Consider the following 7,232-nt stretch of genomic DNA (forward strand, 5'->3'; position numbering starts at 1 on the left):
CTTTAGCTTCCTCCTGCCACGGAATTGATAGGGAAGGAGGTTGTTATTTTTCAGACAGAGAGAAGCCAGTTGTCAGGGTGTTCAGTTAACACTATGAGCAAAACTGAAAGTAATACTTTATTCACTTTCTTTGACAGTATAAACAAGAGGCTAAACAAGAAAGGGTGACAGCTCCCCAACATCCCACTTACCCCTTATGAAATGGCATGGGCAAGGGTAGGATGCATCCATGCTGACTAGGGGATTGTCTCATGCTGGAAGAGCTCTGAATAAAAAGTTCCTGCTGTTTTATGGTCTCTGGGACTGATGAGGAGGAGAGGTAGAAGGCCTAGTGGTAGAAAAGTATAGAATCCTGAGTCAGACTGGAAAAGAGTGTTGAGGGCCCCTCAATAAGGAGGCTTTGTCAGAAGCATCTGAACAATGTCTCACTGGAGGCCTGTCCCAATAAAAAGGCTTCCAAATGGTGGCACCAAGGCAGGAATACAGATAGGCACAAGAGCATGGCTGACCCAGCAGGCCTGAATTCTTGCCTGTAACTCCCTGCAAAGATGGCAATGCAGTAGCTGTGCACTGAGTCTGGTGTGGGGAAAACAGATATCCTCCCCCGCCCCATGCTACCACCCACCCTCCTACCTCCCCAGCCTTTGAAATTGCCTCTGATAGGGCCTGAAAGATTACACATAGGATTTTGACTTGTAGCCAAACTCCCCAGTTATTGTGCCGCCTGGATAATTGATCATGGGGGAAATTGGGTTGCCGCTACACCATGGAAAAAGGAGGACTATGTCTGGAACTCAGAGGGCTTTCTTTTGGTGGGTGGGGCTTGTACTCCTTTTTGTTTAGAATTCCTTTCTAATGGTTTTATTGATAGAAAACTGAGACAGTTTAATAAAGACAAGACCACCAAAGACTTGTGTACATAAGTGAAGTTTTTGGTCTCTAGCAGGTGAAGAAGCCCATTCAACTGAGGTGCTGGCAGAGAGTAAGGGGAACATGGAACGGGTAGAGGAGAGAGGCTGTTCTGATGACTAGCCTAAGACACACACACACACACACACCAGTAGTAGCTATATGTACACCATGTAATTGCTAAATGTCATCTAACTAGTCATTGCTAAATGACTATCCTAGACACACACACACACACACACGCACACACACACACACACCAGGAGTAGTTATGCATACATCATGTAATTGCTAAATGTCAATTTAGCTCAGTTCAATCATTCAACATGAATTTTGTATTGAGAGAACATATCCTACTCTACCATTCTATTCCAACTGCTTTTGAGATTACATGGCATAAGCATGCAAACCTGCTATGATTTTGTAGCTGATGGGACTTCATGTGTACTGTGGCTTGAGACCTAAAGTTTTCAAATGAGTGGAGGAGAACGGGATGTGGAGGGGCAGAAAATGGGAACTGTGATAGATAGCTTCCATTTGTTCTAGATCCTCTTGCCATGTTTTTCCAGCATACTGTTTGCTCCAGGAGGCAGTTCTGTATGAATAACATCAAAAATCCTTCTTGCCTTCTGTTTTCTCACTGAGCTTGGCCAATGAGGAGACCAAGTAGGAGAATAAGAGGAGGGAGGGGTATGAGGTGAGGGTATATATTTTTTCAGCTTTCTGTCTGCAGGTTTGCCTTAAGTTGGCTGTGACCCTTGCCCAAGGTCATGGTTCCTCCCAAGGTGGTCTCTTTCCCATAATACTCCCCTTTGGGTTTACAGTAACTGCTCTCTTCCTTCATTCTTCAGGTCTAGGGGTATTAACAACTCCTAGCCCCTGGGTTCTGTGCTATCCTTTACATTTTTCCTGCACCTTATCCATGGCTGTGTAAATACTTATTTTGGTAAACCTGGCTTGAATTATCCCCATTTACTAAGATGCTTCCCAGCTCACCTTCTTCAATGGAGCCTCCATACTACTATAAGTGATATTTCGGAAAGGCAAATTTTAGCACACCCCTCCTCTTCCTAAAATTCTTAATGGCTCTCTGTCACCTACAGAAAGATAGCATGGCTATCTATTTAAGGACCACTCTCCAGCTACCTGACACTGTTTCCTCCTACACACTCTGCCTTCCAGCAACACTGAACGATGTACAGCCCCCGCAGAGGAGATTCTCTTTTTGCTCATTAAAAGATGAGCTAGAGTTCTTGAATGTCTGTGGTCTGTTTCTTCCTTGGGCTTCAGAGTAACTGGTCTAAATCATCCTCCTTTTGGAGTAAAATCTTCCCTTCTTCCCTTGGATGTCATCATTTCCTCTGAGTTTTAATCCTTACTTCTTTCCCCTGTAGAAAACCTCCCTCACGAGAGGAGGCAAATCTGTTTTTGAATTTCTGAACTGCCATGATACACTAGAGACCCATAGTAACTTAATTATTCCTCCAATTCCAGCTAAACTCTCAAGAAATCTCTGAGTAAATAAATTATCAGATTAGGGTTTTAAGCCCACACTTATTTTAAGATGCAACAAATTAATTAAAAATTAATTTGATCAAAATCCAGAATGTATACAAGATAAGCAAATAGAACCGTGCATACCATCATATATTGTCCACGAGTTAAGCTAGTCTGCTGCTTTTAACACTCTAAAACTGGATAGAAAGCAATAACTGACTTAGGCCAAAATATAGGTAGGCAGCAAGTATAAATTGATACTCTTTTATGCTATAAAACCTAATATACATACAGAAAAAAAAACCCTCCACAAATAGGCTTAATTTTTAGTTCAGGTTATAGTAGCCAATAGAGCTAGAATTGAGGGTTTCTTATAATTGGTTAGTATGAGCCATGCTGCTCTGTGGCCCCAGACTGTGCCACAAAAATATCTGCTGCAAAATGAATGTCTGCTTTTTATATAAAAAAGTGCTGCAAATTATAATATGTGTGTTCGGATACAAAGAAAATTAGCATGTCTTTTCTATCTCTTTTTATACAAAAAAACGTAAACAGGACCAAAAAACAATAGATACAGTGTCTAAGAGCTCTTTTTAATAATGATTTTTCAATTTTCTCTTTGGAGAAGCTTCTGAGTTCCTCCCTTGTACTTCAATGGGCAAGAGTAGGAAAGAAGCAGAACAGATTATTCATCTTATGTGACTTGGAGTTTGTAGGCTTCACCATAAGCTCATATTGGCTTTTAGTCCAAATACTGAATATAAGAGCAAATATACTTGCACTAGCATCTTTTGTCTTATTTTCATGTGATCTGGACAAAAGTGAAGAAGACTGGATTGCTTGCTGGAATTCAGGGGGAAAATGTCAATTTAGCCCAGTGCAATCATTCAGCATGAATTCTGTATTGAAAGAGCAACATAACCTACTCCACTGTTCAATTCCAAATAATATTTAATTGCTTTCTGAACCTCTTCCAACTTCAATTAGTGTTAATTTAGTGTGTAACTAAATACATTACCCTAAAATAATTAGGAATGGTACAGTGTCCTCCATAACATATGTGATTTGTATTAGCAGCCTTGGTTCAGAAAAGTCTTAAGCTGGGAAACAGACACAAACTACTCAAAATGATCTCTCAACCTCCCCGCTCTCCCGGCTCCGCCAACCCAACCCACAAGACAAACACAGGGACTTAATTAGCAATAGAGTATTTTAGTCATTTATGGGGCACAGGCTCTTATAGGTTATATAGGATATGGTCCAAATGCCTTGGCGTGATATACTAGGCCCTTCATGATCTGACTTCTACTTCATCCTACACTCCAATTCCAGCAATGTGACATGGTTTTCTCCCACACCTCTGTATTTTTGTTTTTGTAGTGCTATCTCCCTAAAATGCCCTCACCATCTAACTGAATCACTTGGCCTCCACCTCCTCACACCTTCATCCCTGCTGGACTGTGGTTTAGCAGTGGCTTTGCTCCTCTGACCAACACCACAGCTCCCATGGCTACAGCTTTCGCTTGACACTGGAAACAAACCTCCACATCCTTTTCAGCCTGGGGGTGTTAACTTCTTCCCCTTCCTGTTCATCCTTGGGACCTTCACCATCCCTGTGAGTTCCTTTAACCCTGACCTGTCTCGTTAAATAGTCCTTCCAGTAAACACTTGTCATGTAGCCTTTGAGTGTGCTATTTCTCTCTTGCTGGGACAATGACTAATACAGTTAGGTTCTTTATGACACCACCTCTTCGGGTAGAATTGAAGTTTTGTGCTCTCACTGAACCCACTGCAGACTTATATCATACAACCAGGCATATTTGATTGCACCATTTATTAAGAAGTTTATGTTTGGCCGGATGCAGTGGCTCACACCTGAAATCTCAGCACTTTGGGAGGCCGAGGTGGGCAGATCACTTGAGGCCAGCAGTTTGAAATCAGCCTGGCCAAAATGGCGAGAACCTATCTCTATTAAAAATGCAAAAATTGGAGAGACAGCGGGAAGGAGGAATGGGAAATGACGTAAGGATTGCAGAGGGGCGCGAGGTTTCAAGATGGCGGAGCTGAAGGGTTGACCGCGAGGCTGAGTTGAAGGCCTTTACAAAGTGAAAGAGGCCAGGAATCGCACCTCTTGGCTGCTCGCAGTCCTGGGAGCACAGCAGAAGTGTTTCTCTTTTTTTTTCTTTTTCTTTTTTTTTAAATGAACAAGTAAACCATACAAATTGTCAACATGGGAAGGAGATCTGCATCATCCACCAAGAGTGGAAAATTTATGAACCCCACAGACCAAGCCGGAAAGGAAGCCCGGAACAGAAGAACAAAAAACAGCTCATGATGGTTTGAGCTGCAGTTTTAAAGATGAAGGATCCCAAACAGATGATCCGAGACATGGAGAAATTGGATGAAATGGAGTTTAACCCAGTGCAACAGCCACAATTAAATGAGAAAGTACTGAAAGACAAGCGTAAAAATAGCTGTGTGAAACCTTTGAACATATTCTATGACTCTATGAAAAAGAGGATCCAGATATTTAGAAAGAATTGAGAAAGCTAGAAATAGAGTATGAACAGAAGAGGACTCAACCAATATTTGAATGCTGTCGAGAATGCCCAGCACGTGGAAGTGGAGAGTATTCCTTTACCAGATATGCCACATGCTCCTTCTAACATTTTGATCCAGGAAATTCCACTTCCTGGTGCCCAGCCACCCTCCATCCTTAAGAAACCCTCAGCCTATGGACCTCCAACTCAGGCAGTTTCTATCCTTCTCTTCTTGGGACGTGGTGTTCCACATTTGCCCCCTGGCAGAAAACCTCTTGGCCCTCCCCCTGGTCCACCCCCTCCTCAAGTCGTGCAGGTGTATGGCCGTAAAGTGGGTGTTGCCCTAGATCTTCCCCCTCCTAGGTGAGATGAAGGCATGGTACATAGTCCTGAAATTGCCCAGCGAGGTCATGATGGTGATGTTTTTAGCACCAGTGAAGATGATGGCTATCCTGAGGACGTGGATCAAGATAAGCATGATGACAGTACTGATGACAGTGACACCGACGGATCAGATTGAGAAAGTGTGCGCCATGATGATGGTGGGAGAGACAACAATGAAAAAAAGAAGTCAGGTCTGAGTGTACGGTTTGCAGATATGCCTGGAAAATCAAGGAAGAAAAAAACCATGAAGGAACTGACTCCTCTTCAAGTCACGATGCTTCGTATGGCAGGTCAAGAAATCCCTGAGGAGGGACGGGAAGTAGAGGAATTTTCAGAGGACAATGATGAAGATGATTCTGATGACTCTAAAGCAGAAAAACAATCACAAAAACACAGTCAAGAGGAATCGCATTCTGATGGCACATCCACTGCTTCTTCACAGCAGCAGGCTCCCCCGCAGTCTGTTCCTCCTTCTCAGGTACAAGCACCTCCCATGCTTCACCATTACGGCCTCCTAGGCCACCTATGAACCTTCCCCCTGGACCACCTCCAGGAGCTCCTCCTGAGACCACCTGGAATGCCAGGACTCGGCCTTTACCCTGACTTTTACCTCCACGACCACCGACTTTTACTACCTCCCCCACGTCTACCTCCAAGTCTGCCTCCTGGTCCCCCTCCTCGGGAACCCCCACCAAGGATACCTCCCCCTGCACCTCCAGGTATTCCTGGAGTTTGTAGACTTCACCATAAGCTCATTTTGGCTTTTAGTCCAAATACCAAATACAAGAGCAAATATACTTGCTAATGCAAGTATATTTTGTCCTGGCACGATGCACCCAGCTTTGGTACCTCCCCTTGGGATCTGCCCCCCTGGGCTTTTCCCACCAGCTCCCTTGCTGAACCCTGAGATTTTAAGTGCCCCACCCAGCTTGATTCAGTGACCCAAGCCACAGCAACTGTCACTGCCAAACCACAGATCACTAATCCCAAGGCAGAGATTACTCGATTTGTGCCCAGTGCATTGAGAGTACGTCGGGAGAATAAAAGGGCTACTGCTGCTTCCCAAAGAAAGTCAGAGGATAATTCTGCTGTGCCTCTTGCCAAAGCAGCACCCAAATCTGGTCCTTCTGTTCCTGTCTCAGTACAAACTAAGGATGATGTCTATGAGGCTTTCATGAAAGAGATGGAAGGGCTACTGTGACAGCTTTTGATGCCAGAACAGGCCTCTGTTCACAACAGTAGCCCGTGGAGAAAGAGGCTCTTATTAAACTTAGATGAAAGAGCTGCTTCCATTGTCAGGGTATTTTCTAATTTCAGTTCAAGGAATATCCTAAAATTTAGCCTTGTTCAGAATTTGCTGCACATTAAAGAGGGTATTTCATTCAGAATAGATCAGTTATTGAAGCAGTGCTGCTAACATCCATTCCCTTTCACACCACCATTTTCACCCTGCTTCTTCCCCTTTGGAAATTTGTGATCGGGGGATCTTAGTTGCTTATTTGTTTTGACTCTATTCTTATGTGCTGTGGGCACTGGAGTAGAGATTTCTGAAAAGCCAGTTTATTTCACCTTGCCTTTTGTGTTTGGGTTATTTGTAATGTTTTCCTGTAAATATTTTATAATATTTTGCTTGTAATGAAATAGATCACAATGTCATTTCCTAATACAAGGCAGGATATGTGGGAAGAAAATATACAATTCTTTGATTAAAATTATTTCCAACTGACATATATACATATATGTATATATATGTTATAGGCCAGGTGTGGTGTTGAGCACCTGTAGTCCCATTTACTTAGGAGGCTGAGGCATAAGAATCACTGGAACCTGGGAGGCCAAGGTTACAGTGAGCCAAGATGGTGCCATTGCACTCCAGTCTGGGGGATAGAGCTAGACCCTGTT

At 43.3% G+C, this 7,232-nt stretch overlaps 1 pseudogene; it reads left to right on the forward strand.

Moving 5' to 3' along the window:
- Positions 1–4,614: 4,614 nt before the first annotated feature.
- On the forward strand, positions 4,615–7,027 carry LOC746342 (WW domain-binding protein 11-like; annotated as a pseudogene).
- Positions 7,028–7,232: the final 205 nt, after the last annotated feature.

The sequence above is a fragment of the Pan troglodytes genome, chromosome 17 (genome assembly GCF_028858775.2).
Source record: "Pan troglodytes isolate AG18354 chromosome 17, NHGRI_mPanTro3-v2.0_pri, whole genome shotgun sequence".
Taxonomy (NCBI): domain Eukaryota; kingdom Metazoa; phylum Chordata; class Mammalia; order Primates; family Hominidae; genus Pan; species Pan troglodytes.